The sequence below is a fragment of the Manacus candei genome, unplaced genomic scaffold, assembly GCF_025592945.1.
Source record: "Manacus candei isolate 608988 ecotype Guabito, Panama unplaced genomic scaffold, ASM2559294v1 h1tg000056l, whole genome shotgun sequence".
In the NCBI taxonomy this organism is placed as follows: Eukaryota; Metazoa; Chordata; class Aves; order Passeriformes; family Pipridae; genus Manacus; species Manacus candei.
Window position 1 is genome coordinate 346,243 of NW_026138104.1, and position 22,208 is coordinate 368,450.

The 22,208-nt window shown below is 39.2% G+C and overlaps 1 long non-coding RNA gene across 1 annotated transcript; it reads left to right on the forward strand.

Annotated features, from left to right (window-relative positions):
- The first annotated feature begins 1,038 nt into the window (after positions 1 to 1,038).
- LOC127477643 (uncharacterized) lies at positions 1,039 to 2,780 on the forward strand. Its single transcript, XR_007906997.1, has 3 exons — positions 1,039 to 1,329; positions 2,141 to 2,239; positions 2,554 to 2,780. It is a non-coding gene; the product is annotated as an uncharacterized LOC127477643 (long non-coding RNA).
- The last annotated feature ends 19,428 nt before the right edge of the window (positions 2,781 to 22,208 follow it).

Consider the following 22,208-nt stretch of genomic DNA (forward strand, 5'->3'; position numbering starts at 1 on the left):
GAAATTCCCTGTGAAATTCATGTTTTTCTGTTAGTATTCCCAAAGGAGGCAGAGCAAACATGTAATTAATGGAAATGATAGCTCCAGGAAGCTTATTAGCATAATGCTCAGTTAATCCACCATTCTTCATTCTTTGACCTTTCCCAAAGGAAATAGAATATATCTGAGGAAATAAAAAACATCTTGCAAACAGCCTCACGTGAATTACGTTGATGGCATCGTCCTGACCTTTGTAATCGGATATTGATGATCAAGTAAGCACATGATTACACATTTTCCTGCATTTGAACAGTTATCCAATTCCTGAGGGATAGACATGGAAACCACAACAAACAATGGCCATTTGCAAATATAACCAGCAGTCCTGTCACCATTTCAGATATTAACCACCCTTGGTTACCCTCTTTTTTTCACAGAGGTGAGATTTTCATGTCAAGAAAGAGGCATACTGGGTGTGGGAACTGCTTTTGCAGTCCTGGAGAATTGGGAGGTTTCATTCCCTTCAAAGTGTGCAGGGCAAAAGTGGGAGGGAGAAAGGGAAGATGCTGCAAGAATAGATCTACACTCTAACATTATTCTGTGGAGCTGGACATATAGCTGTGATGTGGGAAACACACACTCAAGTTTCTGCCCAGGATCAAAACAAAGACTTAGACATCGGAATTCAGCACCCCAAATTCCTGTTTTTCTCTGTTAAATCATCCCTTTGCTGAAGGAAATTGCAGACCTGGGAACCAGCCAGTGATCAGCCATTAATTTTCCCTCCTGCCACAGGATACAGGAAATAAGGATATAAGAGAAAAGAAAATCAAGAAGTTGAGATAAAATGAAAAGAGAAATTTTCTTTTCTGTGCATGTTTCTATTACAAAGAAACCCCTAAATTTCTAAGCAAAAATATTTTTACAGAAAGATTTTATGAGAGATTCTTAGAGTATGAGAAGATGTTTGATGCACAACAGAGGATATTTTATCCTGGATAATAGTAAGAGACTGTACAGATAAAAAAAGGAAAATTAATTATATAGAAGTTATGCAAAAAGCAACATTTATCCTTTTTGCCTAAAAAGGTGAAGGGAAGTGGAATGGACAAAAATGAGCACTTAGTCTTCCATATCCTGAATGGACTGCAGAAAAAAAAACCAACCCTTAGAGATTTCTGAAGAATCTTTAAGTTAAAGGACTTTGTTTAGAACCACAAGAAGGAGATCTGGGGAAACCATGATGTCACAGGGCTTCTGATTTGAACCTCAAACATGACATCAAAGTACTGAGAGGAGTGGTCTGGGAGGGGAAACAGAAAATGAAATGAGATAGATCCTAAAAAAATGGTAAAATGTCCTCCAGCTATGTAAATGAGAGACAGTGGCAGGAAAGAAGAAATGGGCTAGTAAGCAGTGAGAAAGAGATGAAAGATGAAAAAGAGAGACATTATTTGTAAATTTGTAAATTTGTTGGTAAATTCTTTGCACTTCATTCTTCATCAAGATTATGCCTTTATTTACTAAGAGTTCATAAAAATTTCATGACACTGAAACTTGAAAAAAAAATCTAAATGAATACAGTCCAGGTTATTTGCACTGTTCAGCTTTCTAGGCCTACCATGTCATGACACCTCATCTCATACTGAAGCTTCCCTTATCTGTAGAGATCATCCTGTAAAAGTGATTGTTGCTAATATTTTCTCTGAATTGAATATAACCCAACACTTAGTAAGCGAGAAATGTTCAGAGACCATGTCTTAAGAGCTGTGGAAAAAGAGATAAAAGTGGGTTTGTTACTGTTAAAGAAAACTGTGAAGCACACTTCTGAGGTCATGTTGGTAACTGAGTGGTTAGTGGGACAGAAACTTATTTCAGTGTAATTAATGTAGGCAATTGGACTCTCTGAAGAATCTTTGCTGCTGCTGACCTTACTGATCATGTCAGACCTATATCCTGGAGTAAGCATTGCTGACAGAGCTACAGGAACACCTAGATAAAAAAAAAAGTACACCTGATAAATTTTAACCTGGATTTAGTCAAGAATCTGCTAACAAAGTTTTGAGACTTTTCTGTCTGAAAATCAGACACTTAATATAAAGGAGATGTAGAAACAAAAAGCACAACAGAAACCTTATCCTTTCACATAATCCTTTCACAGCCCTGAAGGTGTCTGCTCACTAAAAACAGAACACATCCGCAGATCCCGCTTTTAGGTGTGGACTTCAGCACCCACTCTGTGAGCAACATTGATGAACAGGTATAACAAGAGGCCTTGTATCTAAAAATTTGTTTTCCCTGTGGCAATATTCTCCCTCTGAAGGTAGCCTTTCATGTAGTTTCAAGCAATATCTTCCTGTCTTGATAATAAATGCACTCTGCTCTTTCTGAAGAGGACCTACTGTTGTTCTCACTACCCGATATATATACAAGATGCCTCTGATAAGTCTTGGTTACCAAAACAAAAGGGGTGCCTTGTTCAGAGTATTGCAAATGGGCATGGTAGTGTGCTGATTTTGGCTCACTCATTTCCTATTCCACCCTGACATTTGTAAATTAAACTCCTATTTACAGATTTCCAAAGACCGTTCCAAGGTTTATGTGATTCCTTTAATTATGGCTTGAAGTAGAGGCAAATGCATTCCAAGAAACCAACAATTACCTGCAACATGTTATTACAGTGAGCCTTATGGAGATCTGCAGCTTTTGTGAAACTCCGTGAGACATAACAGGAGAAAAAACTGATGAACCCAACAAGGTTGCAATACAGAAGTCTCAAAATACTAGAGTCCTCTTCCAGTACCATAGTTGGCATAACAGAATTAAAATGCATATGGAGCTGCCATTTGAAAGCCTCACAAGGTAAATAAGGAGTGTATTTTATATATATGAATAAAAGTTTAGGAATTATATTCATTTATTTTTAAGACTATCACAAATATACTTGACAGCTATATTGCTTTTGACATACTGAAAGATATTTTCAGCAGAGCTATTGCAGTCAAAAAGCCCTGAAAATTCAATATTACATGCTCACATAACCTTTTCCTTAGGGTTTTGTGGGATGATAGTTCTGCAGATGTTCCTGAAATAGACATCTATTACACTGTAATTTATGTTTTGGCAACTGGGCTCATTGAACCTGGTGATCCCTTCCTACATATACTGTGTTTTCCTACATATACTCAGCACATTTTCTGATTTGGAAGTCCCAGGACAGAGTTTGTTTCTCTAAAGGTAGATAACAACAAAGGAATTTGTATCTGCACTAGGCATCCTGCTGTAATAATGAAAGAAGATCTAGACAGTCATGTGGGGCTGGTATTTTGTCATTGCACTGCAGCATAATATCAGCACATTATCAGTCTGCATCAAAGTATGAACTATGACAGGACTGTATGTGCAGTGGCTTTGAAATTATCTACTCATTGTCAAAACTGTAAAGTGAATGTGATAGCTGGTAAAAAATAAAAATAAAATCTTACAGTGTTCATACCAGAACATCAGAGAAGGAATACAGACAGGAGGGCTTCTTAAGCAAAACTTGCAGAGATGTGAAGAGAAAGAGAGGTACAGTAACAGGTTGCCACATTAGCTGAGATGGTTCTAGCTTTTTCTTGCCTTTTTAGCAAACTATTTTCTCTTGCTGAGTAAAAGTAAATAGTAAAATATTTCCAAACAACAATTGATTTTCAAAACAGAATTTTGAAGAAAGAAATTTTGTTTAGGACTTGTTTTCTGAAGGCACCTGCTGCAACAGATGTACTGTTAGAGATCTGTGGTGATAGAAGGGATCTTTGCTCTGTAGCTCTTTGCATGGACTCCAAGACACTCAGGCTTATGATATAGATCTATGTAGGTCACACCTTCTCTCGTTCCCATGGGCAGAAGGGTGTGCTGGCCTTGTAGAGCACATTTAAAGAACGTTACGTTTGGCACATGGGTGGCAAATCTCTGTTGCTGGCTGACAAAACTGCCTCAATAATCCACTTAAAAGAGAAATATGGACACTGTTGGATGTTGCTGATCCAACAGCATTCATGAGTTTTGAATCTGATTGTGAACATCCTGCTGTGCAGAATTGCTGCCTTCCTTTGTCAGACTGCAGATAAGAGCAGTGGAAACAAGGCTGTGCATCTACCATACTTGAGTGCTGCAAAGGAATGGAGATTTGTGCCTCTGAGCCAGTAACAATGTAAACATGGCACACATGAAATGTCTTTCATGGGCAAATCCGTGGCTGAAACACATACAGTTCCTTAGGGATTTATTTACTTCGTCTAGTGCCCTAAATGTCCTTACAGGATGTTATCCTGGACACCAAGCAATTGCTGTACACTAAATAGCACGAATTCAGTCAGAAAACCAAGAACAGGAACACCCATCAGTCAGTGAAAGTATTTTCAAAATATAGGTGCCCTATTTTTGATCTGTCAATTCTCATCATTGGGAGGAGCTGACGGGAAGATTTACAAAATCTCTTTTTAAGACAAGACTTGGAACTACAGTTCAAGTATAAGCAGTATAAGGCTGCTGTCTGTCATATTCAGGGATTCAGTAGAGATATTGACTTTGTAGTACATTATAAATTTTCTTGTCCTTCATATGTATTTAACTCCTCATTGATATATGATTATCTGTTCTTTTCCTCCCTTTGTGCTCCATATATGTAGGTAAAAGACTTATTTCATCTCCTGCCAACATCCTCTTTCTCCACAGGTAGCAGCTATCCTTCTTTCCTCAAATTGTCTAACTGATTAAATTACATTTCCCAGCCTGTATTTACTCTGGATATCCTAATAAAAGATATTAACTCTTCTATACACCTTGCTTCATAGATGGATACTTTCAAATCCAAGGAATTGCAAAGCTCTAGCCTCATTTGAAATGTGGAGAAGTAGAAACACTAAAAAAAAAAAGAAAGAAGTATCAATGATACCTTGAATTCTGTCCATCCCAGCTGATAGTCATGAAAGTTTTTAGAAATATTCATATCTTGGGCAAGACCACCTTAGGAGACTGATGGTTGTGTAACTGAATCCTGTGAACATTTTGCAAAGCTTTAAGTTTTATTCTGCAGCTTGCTCAATGTTAATATTATTTTGGCTCATTCTTGTTTCTTCATGCCCCCTTAATGGGGGCATAATTATGGGGGCATAATCACTCTAAGATTAAAAAAAGACCAACATTTTCATGTCAATTAAGCAACATAATTTTTCATTCACCAGTTTAAATTTAAAAATTAGCCCAAGGAGAAGGGAGTGAACTCACCTATACTGTCTTTCTTCTTTTTTTTATAGGAATAAAGAGCAGTTGAATAATGGTACCCTCCAGTCAGATGACATGAAGCCCTTTCCTGCCATGCTGTTATCTTCTGGAGTCACTGGGTGGGTCCAGATGGCACTAGGCAACCTGATGGCCTTCATTAATTCTGTTGTGAAATACAAATGGGGTTTTTGTCACCCAAGAATGGTAGGCTTTTCTTTTCCACTGCAGGACTTCAGCATCCTTTACTACCTTGTGAAGTGAGATTGACAGCAACGTGATTCTGTCTCCTGAAGGAACGATACATCTTTCCTGCATTAGGAAATTTCTGTCAAAATAATGACACAATCATAGCCCTATTTCTTTTGAGAGACTTTTTACACGACAGTTTGCTATTCATCAGTTATTTTGGGAACCATAATGGTAAGAACTGTGATATCTGTAACATCCCCTGGCATTTCTGGGAAAACAAACTCTAAGTTGAAAATATTTTTCCTACACTTACAATATGAATTCCAACGTTACCTATAGATAAATGATAAAACATGTTCTTGATAATAAATTTAAGGCCTTCTTTGTTCTCAGGATGTTTTGTAATCAACTTCTTTTCTATTTTCTTGCTCATTTCTCCTTTCCCAGGATCCTGAGCTTCTGGTTTTTGTTATGCTTCTGTAGTGCCAACATGAAAGCAGTCCATCAGCTGTCTCAGTTTCCTCCTGAAACTCACACTCTTTCTCTTCCCCCTCTCTCATTTTTAAAGCAAAGTTGCAAATACATTTTGAGCATTGTTTTTAGTGGTCTCCACAGAAATGGGACATGTCATTCAAGTCTCCATACTTAAACCTGGCGATTTTTTCTTGATTGCACCAAGTTCAAGGGAATGTGCTCCAGTTTTCTGATGCTGAACATCTCTACTGGAGAAAGGTCTTATTGGCTCATGTCTCCTTAACAGGAGAGAAGATGAAAAAGGCATGTTAGCAAGCCAGGATAAACAATGGCTTATCCTTAGTATGGGATTTAATGAAATAATTGAAAGCTAGTGGGAAAGAATGTCCGATCCATAAGGGTGCCATTCACTCAAAATCTAAAATTTGGGCTACATACTTATTTTTTCAATACTTTCATCAGCACGAGAGGGAGCCACCATAACACATAGGGTAGAGTTCAACTCACCTAACTTGAGATTTTTTGAAGTCAAATATGTACATATGAATTTAGCACTTGAAAAGGAACCTTTTCAGAGAATGTGTCTTAGATATCTGTCCACTAAAGGGAAGCATTTTTCTAGCTTTTAGAAACTGGGGTGGATGAATTCCTGTGACAGTTCTTATGAATGATTCATGCTTAGCACACATGTGAAGTGAGCTAAGTCTGACAGCTTTACAGCCACATTAAATCTGCCTTAACTCCAAATGTGACCTGTCCCATGGTACTTCCTATCAAGCTGCAAGACACAGGACGTTTCTGTTATGCCTCTGCTTCCAGTTTGTTTATAAAAGAGAGAGCTCCAAAATAGTTTTATCGAACTGGAGAATGTTGAACTTAATCAGTTTGATGATTATAAGCCTGAAAATTTGAAGCTTAAACTTACTAACATATCATTTAACTTTATTTTTTTATGTGCCACCAGTATTTATGGGGTTAAATATCAAGTCCACTCTCTAATGTTCAACTTCCCTTTATGCTTGCATGAAGTGTTATGTGATTGGAGTTATGTCCTTTTTTGTGTGTGCCCAAAACATTGTCCTCTGCATCTTTAGTCAAAAAAACACTGCTATTATGCTATTTAATGATTTAGCTAAATGAAAGCAGTTGATTTTTGGTTAATGAACCTTACAGAGAAATGGGGTAACAAAAAATGCTAATGACAGTTATTAGTAGACTGTGTTTCAAGTGACAATAATAATCTGAGAAGCTAATTATTTTTTGTAATGACAGTTTGTAAAAGCTTCACACATTAAAATTCGGTTTGATTGAAATTAACATATATACAGTTACCTACAGCCTTTCTGACAATGGAAGAATTTGTTCACTATCATAAGGTGGGAATCATTTTTATTCCTGTAAAAGAACTGTAGAAAGAGAACTTGCTTGCCAGCTTGCCATCTGAAATGTTCTAAATAATCAATTAAATTGCTCAGGAGATAGTATTTTAATGCCTAATTCATTCAGTCAAAATATTTCATTATTATGTTCCCATTATAGTATCACCACTTACAGTCCAATCCTGTACATTTTTCTGTTCCATCTCACTACAACAACCTGGATGAGGGGATTGAGTCAACCATTAGCAAATTTGCAGATGACACCAAGTTGGGAGGGAGTGTTGATGTGCTGGAGGGCGGGAGGGCTCTTCAGAGGGACCTGGACAAGCTGGAGAGATGGTCTGATTCCAACAGGATGAGGTTCAACAAGGCCAAATGCCAGGTCCTGCACTTTGGCTACAACAACCCCCTGCAGCACTACAGCCTGAGGACAGAGTGGCTGGAGAGAAGCCAGGCAGAAAGGGACCTGGGAGTTTGGATTGACAGGAAGCTGAACACAAGCCAGCAGTGTGCCCAGGTGGCCAAGAAGGCCAATGGCATCCTGGCCTGGATCACGAACAGTGTGGCCAGCAGGACCAGGGAAATGATTCTCCCCCTGTACTCAGCACTGGTGAGGCCACACCTCAAGTGCTGTGTCCAGTTCTGGGCCCCTCAGTTCAGGAAGGATATTGAGGTGCTGGAGCAGGTCCAGAGAAGAGCAACGAGGCTGGTGAAGGGACTCGAGCACAAGTCCTATGAGGAAAGGCTGAGAGAGCTGGGGTTGTTCAGCCTGGAGAAGGGGAGGCTCAGACCTCATCGCTCTCTACAACTCCCTGAAAAGAGGTTGTAGCCAGGTGGGGGTTGGTCTCTTCTTCCAGGCAACCAGCAGTAGGACAAGAGGGCACGATCTTAAGCTGTGCCAGGGGAGGTTTAGGTTGGATATTAGGAAGAAATTTTTTACAGAGAGAGTAGTCAGAATGGGCTGGAAGGGGCTGCCCAGGGAGATGATGGATTCACCGTCCCTGGAGGTTTTTAAGAGGAGACTTAAGATGGATGTGGCACTTAGTGCCATGGTCTGGTAACCACAGTGGTGTTGGATCAAGGGTTGGACTTGATGATCTTGTAGGTCTTTTCCAACCCGGTTGATTCTATGATTCTATGAACCTTTTCTTTCCTTTTCTCTGTTACTTCAATGTGGAGTTCTTTTATTTGTTGGGTTTTCTTCTTCTTTTTTTTGTGTGTAATGGTTCCTAGAGTTATAATAGATTAATTTCTAGTCACTACTTTTCCTAAAGGTGCCAAAAGCCTGTCTTGAATCTTTTGTTAACCTTTTGCTGCTGTAAAGCACTTTCACATATATCGCTATTAGCACTCGGTCATTTTCTTCTGCTACTTCAGTCATGTGCTTTAAATAAGTTGTCACAGAAAGAAGTGACAGTACCATTACAAAAAAAAAAAATAAATTGTACTGCTTCAGGGAGACTAAAATTTACCAGACTTCCTGTAGAGTGACTGAGTTGCACTCTAACATGAATTGCACTCCTATCTTGGAAGGCTGATTTAAATCCAGCTAAAATCAATGTTAAGAAATTAACCCTTCCCTGTTTCTACTGACTTACTACCTAGAATAATTGTTATATAATAAACATAACTCAAGCCAACAATGATAATCATATTTTAATTGTGTTATCAGTCTTAGTTCCACTGACATTTTAAATGCCAAGGAAGTATTATCTGTCCTACCCTAAATCCACAGAGAAATGTATTTTCATTAGGATTTTCTTCATCAAGTAAGTATTCTTTAGAGCACTAGCACAGCAAATGAAATTAAATTAAACTGCTTCTATTTGCCATGTCCCCTTCCCTGGAGGTAACTGCATCACTATATGTGTCAAGCACAGGACAAACCTGGAGACTAATGAAAAGGCAGATACTCAGCTATAGGACAAACTGTGGACACCAATATGGGAAGGTCTGAAAGCATTATGTTTTTAGGCCATATTAATATGGCTTAAACATTAATATATCCTCTGTCTTGATTTCCCTGTAGATCTCAGGCCAGGATGTTCTGTATTACAATACATTTCACCGTGCAATGATCTTCTGTAAATGACTGTAACTCCCTGTACTATAAAATGGCAGGACGGATGTCCCCCCAAAATATGGTACTACTAATGCTTATACTTTCACACTGTGGAGCTATGCCAGATGAGCAGAGAACAAAAAGGAATGTACAAAAATACGACTTTAACAGAAAAAAGTTACAAGGAGCCTCTCTCTTAGGTGATAGGACTGTGACTGTGGAGCTCTGCACAAGTGATTCCACCTTCTGAATGGAGGGGAAATGAGATGATGTAGCTGGTATTTGGATTAAAGATGAACGAAAAGATTCCTACTCTTAGTGCTCTTTGCACAAAACTGCTGTCACAGACACTGTGAGAGTCGGGGTACAGTTCCCCCCTTATTGCTTTTGAAAGTTTCAGCACCTTTTTCTCCTGGAGTGACTTCACCTCTTACAACATGGGAGGGACCACTGACTTCACTGTAGTAGAGAGAAGAGTTTATTTTCCTCAGCCACAATCTTGCATTTTTCAGGCATGCTAAAATTCATTTGAACCAGAGAGGGAAAGAAATGAAGTTTAGAGACAGTTCTGCAAATCTCTATGTTTTAAACTTCTTGGTATTCTCTCTATAGGCCAATGCCTCTGCATTTGCTCTATTTTATATGAAACTGATGAAATTCGTATGTAACTCCTCCAGTTTAGTAAGTATTTCCATAGATGCAACAGTAATTAAATTCAGCTATTGGCAGAAGAGTAGAAAGTGAAATGCTGCCAGAATAACTGAGTACGCTGTACCGTAAGTTTAACCTTTCACAAAAGAACAGAGTTTGTATGCAATAGCTTCAAATTGCACAGCTTTAAAAGCACTTTAATTTTAGCCTGAGAGGACTGTTAATCTCCTGTTTTGTATACATTCATAGTGCATATCAGTGCTCCCTAAAGCAGCTACAGAACTGGCTGCCTCGTGCTAGCCTAGTGTAGACTATGGACTGTTTAGTATAGAAGACGTTACTGCAGTGCCCATAAAGCAAAGCGAACTGCAAAACCAAGCTAACATCTAATTTAGAGATGTGACTTTTGCCTAATGTAAACAGACCTACATGGAAAATATTTCCTAAGTACTTTGCTGAAGCAAGGCAATGATCTGTGGGATGAAGATGACAGGGAATTATCTGAAATTGAAAAATGCAAGGTAAGAGACGTGATGTGGCTGACAGTAACAACAGCTATTTAAGATCAACCAGAGGAGTTCAGGCCTCAGCCTCAGCATGCCAAATACAGCTCTTCTAAATTATAGAGTGGGAATTCCAAATAGACTATGGCCAGTCTGCTCGGATCTCACTGGACCGCAGTGTGAGCCATGGCAATTACAGTGGGGAGCTCCCTCTTGTCCAAACCTTTCTTTGTCCATCTTTGTCCATCTTTGTAAAAAGGGGCCTTTTTACAAAATTGACTCACCTTTATATACACTTCATTCACGCAACAAGATAGGATGAACGATGTTTATGCAGCACCTGTATTGTAACAGTCTCTTGTAGCTGGTTTACCAGAAGTCTTAAGGAGTTACTTTTTATTTCCTCAGCAGTCAACATGGTATGTACTTTATGTGAACTCACTAAGTTCAAGACAAGGATTTATACCAAATCCCCTGATGCACAACTTCTGCAGTGAGACCAGTTTTCTTTCATGATTTAAAAAGTAGCTAATTAGTCACAAATAATAAGAAGGAGGGCAGACTCACTCCTTTTATCAAGATTTTTTTTAAAATGTTGGCTCAGTATGGCTGTCTTTCATTTTTCTCCTTTTCTATATACAGAATATATATCCAAATAATTTAAATATAATTTAAAGATTGAAGGTTTTATGAGAACTTTATGTAAGGATTGATGTGAACAATACAAATAGACAGAAAGCAAAAGAAATGGAAATAAAACAGTTGAATCTAATTGAAACTGACTTTAAGAGCAATGTATTCTCCTCCACAGTCTCTGGTAGAAAGAAACTAAAATTAGTGGGAATCCAGAAAAGCTGTAAAAGAGAATAATAGTTCTGTTTCCTCCCCCTTCTCCTGCATTCTTCTAAGAAGTGGCTACTTAATCCAATGCTATGATACTAAGATAAGAACAGATTTTTCCTTCAAGACAAGGAATGATAGAGCATACTGTCCCTTGACTCTGATTATAAGAATGTATGGCTTACATACCATTCTTGAACTTGTACATTTTGTATGACAATTACTGCTGTTATTGTGGTACATATTTCAACAGTTATGTGCTGTCAGTCAAAATGACTTTTGTCTAAAGTGCTAAGAACAAACGACTGAGAAACACAACTTTTATGAGAGCATGTCTAGCTGTCTGCATAGTCCTATAAATACATGTGTATTTATAAAGTCAGCTATATCAAGCTATATATTATATCCTACCTATAATTATGTGGGTTCATGTATGCTTTGTGTCAGTCCCTACTGAATAGACTATGGACCACACTCTTTTTCATAGGTGACTGCATTTCAAGATTTTAGAAAAAGAACTGCATCTTCGGTAGCAAACAATTGAACCTTGAAGAATCATGAAGTGTTTTCTTGTCCTACCAAAATTAATTCACTAGGCCAGTAAAAGGAAGGCCATGCAGTCTAAATAAACTCTTAAAGGCTGAAATAATGACTGCACCAGAAACAGGTCAATTCATGGTCCAGAATATTTCCTGTACTATGAAAATATCTAGAATCAGACTGGGTAATTAAATTAGAAATAATTTTGCTGCTAATTATTTCAATTTACCACATTTTGAATATGTGGTCAGTCTTTTCCTTCCAAGATTCCACAGCTGCTGCTTACTTAGCCACTTGTGTTTTCTTTTCACCTTCCCTAGCAAGAGGCACATAGCAGAGGGCTGAGTGTTGCTTTGAGGTGAGCTACAGCATCAGGAGTGTTACAGAGGGAGCAGCTGCCGCATGCACTGCCCCTGAGCTCTAGCAAGCTCTCCATTACACAGGTTCTACTGAGAAAATTGTTGCTGAATACAAAAAAAATAGACCTCTGCAAGACAGTTTTGACTTCTGTAGGAAATAAGAGCTTTCAGATAATTAGGAGAGTGGAGAGAAACCTTGCTTACACCTGCCCTCCCACCGGAACCCCATCAATTCTAACTTCATGATGTCTACTCCAGTTTTTATTGGTTTGGGTCTGAAGGAGGAAAGTTTTTCAAAAAAATTCCTTACTAGACTGCTGGATTTGGCATTTATTCAAAGGGTAAGGACCCATCCAATCAGTCTGCTGGGACCTTTCCCAAAGAAAACACCTCTCCACTGCAAGCCTGTAGTCACTTGCAAGTGACTACATGGCTGAGGAAGCAGGGGCAGAAAGGAATTCCTCCAGATTTTCTCTTTTGCAGCCATTGATTAAACTACAACTGTGTGTGCTCCTTTTCTTCAAACATTTTTGTTTCTTGCAGTGGAAGAGGGCTGACTCTGTGTCTGTGGAAGTATTTTGCCACAACAGCAACATGCAATTATTCTTTTTTTCCCCCTTTTATTAATATAAAAATCGTGAGACTCTCTGCAGTTGTCATCCCAGACAGAAATGTGCGAATGAGAAGCTAATCCAGAAGCAGAAGCTGTATGGCCAGCAGCATTCCTCCAAGGCACAAAGGGGAAAAAAAAAAAAGGAAAATACACGAGAGCTCTGCAGACAGAATTTGGAGGTATTTTCCTAGCTACACATACTCCTTTTTCTCCTCTGCTTCCAGGCTTTCTTGTTCCCGGGGGCTGGGATTGCTCAGTAGAGCCATGGTTATGCTGGTGCTGGTGGCTGGCCTACTGCTAGAACTGTGTATGAAGAGAAGTGGGGATGACTGAGAGGAGTCCTGCTTCATGCAGCTTTTCCTGAATTTTTTTCCCTGTCCTTAGAACGGGGTGAAGAAAAATTATGCCACTCAGTGACTGCCTAGTTGGGCTCCTCCCTCTGTTCATCCTTCCATCCCCTTCCCTCCCCCTTTCTTTTCTTTGGTGTGCAGCCCACTGGCTACGTGGACACTGTGGAGCAGAGCCAGGGCAAGGGACATAGAAAGGCACGTCATATGTCAGGGCTTTTCTCCCTTTTCACAAAGCTACCTTGGCTCTAGTGATTCTTCTTACAGCTCTGCATTTACCAGGGAAAGAGAGAGGATTTAAGGAATAAAGCTTCAAACTAATCACTGAAGCTCTAGTGATTTCTCACACCTTCAGCCTCAACTAGTTTCAGTTTGACCATATGGCAGGAATATTTTTCTAACACCATTTAAAATTTCTCCCTTAATGCCTAATCTTTTAGACAATATTTTTGGAAAACTCAGTGCTGATAAACCCTGCTGATTATTTGATATATAGCTTGATATAGTTGACTTTACCCAAGTGAGAGATGCCTTGGAAATCAGCCTGGGCCTTAATCATAAAAACAAAAAAATCACTGTGAAAGGTTTTATGCAGATGCTGTGTTGCACCAAGAGCACTTTAAATTGCTACTGTCTGTTCTCTTGTCATAGTCTCATCACCAAAAAAAGTATGTACTGCATACTGAGGTGGGAAATGCATGTAATGTGCATAGGAATCTCAGGGGGCTTGGAAATTGTGTTTGGAAAAGCAGAGTATGAGTGGGAGTGAACTGTGGATGACTGTGGGGCATGAATATGTGATGAGAGGATTTTGCCAAGAGTTTGTTGGTGTGGTGTGGAAGCACAACAGAGCCCTCCAGACTGCTGAAGATTTGTAGGAATGGGGGTTATTATCTTCAGGAGGTTTGGTGAAATATTTAAGAAGGTGCCAAGAAGGAAGAACAATATAATGGTTTGGCAAGTATCAGAGAGAGAATTGATAATATACTGTCAGATGCAGGGGCCGTTAGGCATAGCTCTGGGAATAACATCAGGCTCTGGGAAAAAAAAGTGATTACCAAATAAATAACAGCAGATTTTCTCAGAAATTGTGAAAAAGGGCTAAAGCAGGTAGAGGGAAGAAAAGATGCTTTGAAACATTAAATTCTCTCTGTCTCTATTGGATATCCCTGTGGCAATGAAAAGCAATCAGAAGCACTCAGCCCTCTAGCTACGGCTGCTTTGTTTTTACAGAAAGGTAAAACCTACAGGCTATCTTCATCAGGAACCAAATTTGTTCTAACGTAAGTAGAATTTGTTTCCCAAACAGAAGAAAACTTGGGATTTAGAGCCATCTAATTTTCTGAAAATATTCCTGCAATGGGTGGTAGAATTGTGTGATCTTGCTTCGAAATCCTGCAGCTGTTCCTCCATCCCTTATCCCAGGTCACTTCTCTTTGCAGCTGGAGTAAACTATCTTGGGGAGCACTCGCCTACAAAACAGCTGATGTCTTTTCCATTGGGGAAGCAGGACACCCATACCAAATGGATCCAGTCCTTGAAAAGGTCCTACCCATCTTAGTTTGCTATGAGGAAAGGGGAGGGAGGACTGAATGAAATTCTCTGGGCAGTGGATAAATACAGAGTATACTTAAATAAACGCTTGAGGAAAGCAAGAGAGTGAGAGAGCACATAATAGAAACAACAGAACTCAGACTGAGAAGAGTAGGTGGTGGAAGGAAAGGGAATGGAAGAGAAAATGCTGGAAAAATGCAGAGGCCAGTATTGGGGAAGACCAACTACATTACAGAGCTGCTCCTGGGAAGTCAGCCAGAGTATCTCTGTAGGAGTCTTCATCTCTCACTCTGACTGTAAAACAGTGCTAAGGCCTCACACAGCATCTAGTTAATGAGCCTAACCAGTGGTAATGGAAACATCAACTCTGATATGATCAGATATCAGCAAATCAGTTCCCCTAACTGTGCCAGAATGGAAGTTAACAGATGGAGATTCAGAGGTCTCCATCTCCTTCCCTGTAAAGCCTGATGGCTTTCATTAACCCCAAATTATCCCTGGTGTTTTGTACTTTCTTTGTGCTTCAGTAGCACTCTGAGAGAACAGCTACTTTCTAAAACTCTTCTTTTTACTTTTCTAACCCTACTTCGAATTTTTACATTTAATTTTATAACAATTTTTCCGAACTTTGGGAAGTCAGAGAGATCATGTAAGTTAATTATGGTTCAGGACCACAGCTGCATCCTCCTTCACTTGCATTTGAGTTTTACCTGCAAGGTAAAGAACATGAATGAGCAAAGTGGCCAAAGGAGCCACTACTGAAATGATCCAGAGTTTGCAGGTGTCTGAGTTATAAATACAGCCTGTAGTGTGAAGATCTGTGCTTTGTTATTGGTATGAGCCTTGGGGCAAGTCAGAATGGAAAACCAGCATGTCAAGTCTAGATTCAAGAAAAGAGCACCAACATTTCCTATGCCTAAATATTCTTAAACTATAAAGCCAGGGATACATTCATAAAGTATTTTGATGTTTCTAGCACACTGTTGAAAAAATATAAATATTATTATTCAAATAAGTTTTCAATTGAGTCTTTACCACAAATCAGAAAATAGTATTTTATTTGTATGCATTTTTAAGTATCATGAAACTTTTTCAGATTTTCAAAATGGACCTATCAGCTGATTTTTAGACTAATTTTTTCATTTTTTTGTCTTTATAACGCACACTCACTTTAATACCACACAATCTTGAGACAATTCATCTGGTAGGACCAGCAGAATGGTAGAGGGTACTGGGTCCTCAGAGGTCAAATGCCGCATAATATTCTGCAAATATTTTGATATTACAAAAGCCTTTCAGCATTCAACATATTTCTGTTCAACACCCCCACATTCATCTTCAGATAAAATAATGAGAGCTGGCAGAAAGAACACATTATTAAAACCAGGATGTTACAATACAGAGATGCAAGTGTGTTTTTCCTGGGGACTAGTAGCTCTAATGCCCGGGGAGCGCACAGCTAGGGGCAACATCTAAGCTCAGGTTGCAAAGCCTGTGGCAAGCCCTGGTCCATAGCACGCTTCTTTCCTGGTCCCTCTGAACCCCTGTTTACAGGCTGCTGCTTCTGTTACAAGGTAGGTTAAAGGCTGCTGAATATCTTTCTGCCAGGCACAGTGCTGCCTCTGTGCTCAGACTGTCCGTCATCCCTTCCTCTCATGGCAGGCACTTCCCAGGATGGAACCCAGGCCTCCTGCTCTGGCTTTCATGCTGCCATTCCAACTCTATCTCTCTTCCTACAACTAAATCCTCCAAGACTCTGAATGTTGTTCCCTTTCCTGTGATTCTCGAGCCACTCCTTGAATGACTGAGCCAGTCTTTTCACTTCTTTTCGTTTCACATCAACCTGGTGATGAGGGTCCAGCAGTCTCCCAGACTGGAAGAAACAACAGGGTCAGAACTTAATAGCTACATATAGACAAATTTGAGGTCATGTCTGATTAAATGGGAAGCCTTTACCCCAAAATGTGGCTGTCTAAATTTTGTGTAAAGGGTGTTGGTATATGTTTGTGTGTGTGTTTGTGTGTGTATGGTGTGTTCTTGTATGTGTATGAGAGACAAAGAGCTGAACATCTCTGGAAGATGTTTGTTTTGAGCCTACACATGATCTACTGTATATGAATAAAACTCCTAAAATTTAGCCTAGAAATGCTGGTTTTGTTATTAATGATACTCTAGCAGTTTCCTTGGCAGAGAAAAAGTATCTATAGATACACATAAAAGCACCTATATTTTCCTAGGCATCATGTGTGAGAAAGTGTATTTTCGCAGTAGTGTTTGTATGTTCTAAGTAGCTGCAGGTAGTGATGCAGTTATGTACCAAATATAGATTTAGTGTATAAAGACTTGGTGTATGTGAACACCTGCCAACTATAATAAATGTTAATGGTTGTTGTTTGACCTTCTCTGGCTCGCTTGTTCCTTCTGAAATGCCAGGCACCACCTAAGCTTTAGCTGTAGTCCATTGTCCTGCTCCCCACCTGAAATTCCTGTACTGTACCAGAGATATGCAGCTTATAAGTGTCTTCCCTCTTGCCTTCCCAGGCTCCTACCCAACATGCAGTGCAGATAACCACAGCATCCTCAAGCAGGATGTGCAGCATGCTGTGCTTTCTAGTTGCTCTCTGGATGGTAATGAGAAATCAGAGATGTTCAGTGTCAGGGCAATCTGGACTAGTGTAAGGCAGGTGTGAGAACCAAACAAAAATCAACACAGTTAGGGGGTCAAGAATTACCCTTAGCAGGGTATGATGGAGACACAATTCAGGGAAGAAAGGTGTGACAGATAGCTCATTAGCAAGGGAGAACAATGAGATGGTGGAAGGCAGGGACAGAGAGGTCTTATGCTGAAGAATGTTTCAGGAATGTGTGACAGGAAATAATAAGAGGAAGAATGACATGGACTGAGGAAGAAACAGGTTACAGTTCTAGGACTGTAACATAAAAAATGCCATATGTAACATGACCAGAATTGCCACTTGAAGATTTCACAGAGGTAGGTTATACTTTGTGAATGATCTATTTCTGAAGATGGGTCATACAAGGGGTGGCAGGGTAAACCCTGTATTTTCCAGTTCTCCAAAATATGAGACATAAGACCGACCAAAGAAATTTCTCCTCTCCCAAGTTCAGAGGGACCTTCCTGTTGTTTGTTAGGAAATCTCAGCAGTTGTTGGTACACCTCACCCAAGGTGCCCATCACCTTTGGCTAAGGTATGGACATAGGTACTCCAGCTAGGATCACTATGCTGACTGCCAGTGAAGCCATGGATGTTGTGACAGAATGGTGCGGCTCTTTCCAGGCAAGACTTTCTTCTGTCTGTGGTGTTCATGTCGAATTCATCCACGCTGGCCACAGCCTGCACTGGAGGAAATCCAAAATTTTGGAGCCAGCTTTCAGGGTTGGTGCCCAGCCCTCCTCCCTTTCAGGCAGAGGAGCAGCAGTGTGTCCATGGTGTGGGGGGCTGGTTTCAAGCAGGAGGCATGTGGCAGACAGGGAGGTAGGAAAACAGGAGAGGGACAGGCTGCAGGAACTGATAACAGTGTTCCCCATCTTCCCAGAAGTTTGATGCATACACTACATGGAAATAAACATATTTCCCTACATTTTCTGACTCCCCTCACTCCCAAGGAAGCTAAGGGGCAACTTACTTTCACAGCCAATCTTTTTTTTATTGGTAACATCAGCTGGATCCTTGTATGATTTACAGCTTCTGGTTTCCTTGCTTTCACAGTAGCAAGGCAGCAGGCTTTTCCACCTCTTTCCAGGCTCCTCCTGCCTGACATTTTTACTTTAATTTTGATAGTGTCCCGTTTAACAGGACTCACTTTGGTATATCCGGAAAATTTCAGTAAGGGTTGACTTAGGACACTCATTCCTCATTAACCCTTAAAGTGTCTGCAACATAATGCAAATGAGATCAATAGGACTTTGAGTAGAAAATGTATCTGATTACTACAAGGACTATAGCTTTGAAAAGTAATAATCTTTTCTAACTTCACACATGGCAAAAAACTGGTGATGTCAGAAAAACAGTGTTCTAAATCTTGAGATCTCTGTAAATAAATCTGACTTTAAAATGGGGCCAAAAGACTGTTTGCACAATAAATTGGGGTCAGATGATTCTTTATGAATTCCACAGTTTTAATTCTGAAAATAAGACAGGGAACTGCTGCTTTCTTTATTAAACCCTTACCTTGTGCAGCACAGTCTCAAACTTACTAATCTGAGAGTGGGAAAAAACCCAACATACTATTACTTTCAAAACCCCTCTATTTTATTTTTATATTCTTTTTTTCATCTAGTCTTTTTCAGTCTAACTACCACTCTGTATTACAGGGTGTATCCAAATTCAGAGACAAACTTCTGGCCAATTGTTTTTGAGGAACTTTCCTGAGGACTGCACTGCCCTATTTGGGAGACTGAGAGTGCCACGTCGCTCCCTAGTTATAAAGTCTGGGAAAACCATCACGGTTACTTTTGCAGTTCTTGATGTGGTTCTGGGTGGTAACTTCCGATAGCCAACATTGTTTTTTTTCTCCTTGGCTGCAAGGACATGCAATTGCTATACTTGCTGAGAGAACCCTGAGATGTAAAACTGGATCACAGGGACCATCTAGTGTTCTCAGCCTGCACCCGCCACAGCAGCAGCACCCTGCATCTCCATAACAGAGCTGTTATGGCTTAAATATCTGGTATTTCAGAGAAAGAAATCAGGTATCACTTGAATACTATAAGTCAGCACAACCAGTTTTCAGCTGCTCTAATTGAGAAAATGAGAAAAGTATTTTTGAGTGGTATTTTTAGATGTTCTGCTCTCAATAAAATGAAAGCTGTTTTTTTCAACATATTCACAGAGAATCTGTCCCTACTTCTCAGATAATATTTTTTTAGAGCAACATGGAAAAGATGTTGAGTGTGACAAGAACAAAAGAACTGGGCTTCAGAAAGTCCAAGCTTTCCATCTTCCATAAATCCATCTTAAGGCCTTTCCCCTTCTCTTGTTCTGTAGACAGAAATTTGGCCCATCGGAGGGTCAGGTTTCTGCAGAGGACAGTAGGTTTGGGAAGAATACCAGTGCTAAGAATATAATCAGCATCTGTGTTTTGATCCCAGGCAGAAGTGCAGTAGTGTCTCTTTCCATGTTTGAACACTTTCAGTTATATCCAGAATATGAAACTTAAATACGACAGAAGGTTTTAGTGAATTGTGCTAGCTTGCCAGAATCCTGGGGCTATTTCATCCCACTTGAAAAGAAAAATAAAAGAGGTAGAGGGCCTTAAGGAAATCGAGGGCTTGACTGTGTTTTAGTTTGCAGATAAGAAATTCCTCAAAAGAACATCTAGAGGCAATGGAGGGAGAAAAAAACACAGGGAAAAGAGGAACACACTCCTCAAAAGTCTGATTAATGGGGATACTGCTGCATAGCAATTAATCTGGGTGACTTTTTTCACTGAAACAAGAAGCCTTTGCATAATCACAACAGTTTGTGAAAGTATTTTCTTTCTCCAAAAGTTTCAACCTGCCAAAAAAAGGAAGAAAGAACTGGCAAAATATCTGAGAAAAGAGGAAAAAAAATTCAGAAATTAAAAACAAAATGTATTTCAAACTGTTCATCAACATTTCCTCATTTTAAAAGAATTAAAAAAAGTAAAAATCCTAAATAAGTGTTTTATATTCTATTAATCCAAATATTTGTCCAAATTAAGAGGAATTTTATGGAGTATTTTTCATCTTAGACATATATACTTCCATGTCAGCTTCACAAACTAGGTGTAAGCCCTTCTCATGTGTTGATTCTCTGATAGACACGGATATACCCTACTGACCCACAGGTAATAAGAAAGACTAAGATGAGAAGAAATCTTGAATTGCTGTAAAAGTGTCTCTAATCCATGGACAAGGACAACAAGGTATAACATTTATCCTGTATGGGATGACACAAACAGTATAAGGAATAGTTTAAAGCAACATTTTTCTAAAGGGTTAAAATCTTCCAAGAATATTCAAAACCAGCTCTTTAGCTTTGTAAGACTGAACTTTTCTGAACCTTCAGCATGCCAATACATGCTCCTGAACTGGAATGTTACTTTAATTAATTGAGATCAAGATAGCTTTCAATCCTAGTCAAAATGTTTGTGTTCCATATTTGTGTTCATAGCAGGAAATATATTGTATTTGTATATCTATATATTTTATTAAACTTTCTTTACTAACATGGCACAAGGTGTATCTCTGAGCTATGAAGTTCAGAGACCTCCATTCATAACAGACTACTATAACACTTTAGAATAATCTCTGAAGCCTCTGTTTCAAGAAGAAGAAAGGAGGGGTGTGTGTGTCTTGAGGAGGCAAGTTCTGCTAAAAGGAGGTTGGATACAACGCCTGCTGACTGTGTTGTAGTTTTGCAGCAATCTTGCCTTTTGAGCTGTGAAGGCATGCTTGTGATGTGCCCCTGAAGCCTATTGCAGCAACCCTCTTCAGCCTCTAATGATCGTCAACACAATTGACATGAGACATTTTGATTAACAAAATAATAAGTACAAAGGCATTTGTCCTCCAGAACTTCTGTCCCTGTACTTTCAAAGGCAGCAAACTCCCAAAGGCCAGATTTGAAGCAACTGAGCTAGTAGGTATTTCCTGGCAAAGATCTTTTCCTCCAAGTGTCATCAAGATTCAATGGAACTGAGGTCCAAACTGCTATGCTTTAAAATGCACAACTATCAGAGCTGCTGTTGGGATTTACTCTAAGATAGTTTTTTTTAAAGAAAATGCAATGTTTTGTAGCTGTAACTGCTGATACCTTAATGTACCTTCAAAGGCAACCAGTCTGTCTATCTTCAAGAAGAAAAAACTGTCACACACACATAAAGGTCTCTATTGATGTTTGGTTTTCTGTTTTTCTTATAAATGTTGTAATTTTTCTCCTTTTCATCATATAAAATTATGATAAATGAGAACAAAGCATATGATTTTCCTTTGTATATGATGAATATTTACAAAAGTAAAGCACAAAGCATCACTCTCACAGGTAATGGATTAGTGAAAATCACAGGAAATTAAATAAGGAACTTGTTACAGCAGAAACCATAGTCTAGAATATTTTACCATTTGTGTCCAGTCATGAGTAAGTTAGCACAAATCATGGCAGCTATTGCAGACTTTAACTCATGTAATGAAGATCTAAGTGTTGTCCCGCATCAAGATATAAACATATAGTTACAAACAATCACAGTAATGAAAACCATAGGTTACTCTTTTGTTGTAAAAATGCATAGCCTTCCTCTGTGACTTTATTTTTTGCAAAACAAGGATAGTGCTGCACTTTAAGCCAGTAGTTCTAATTGTTCAATAAAAACCCAAAACCTGATATATTAAAATTATACAGCTTCAAGTCTTTTTCAGTCTTCACACAATATGAACTTCATATGAATGAATGGAAAAGATGTGGAA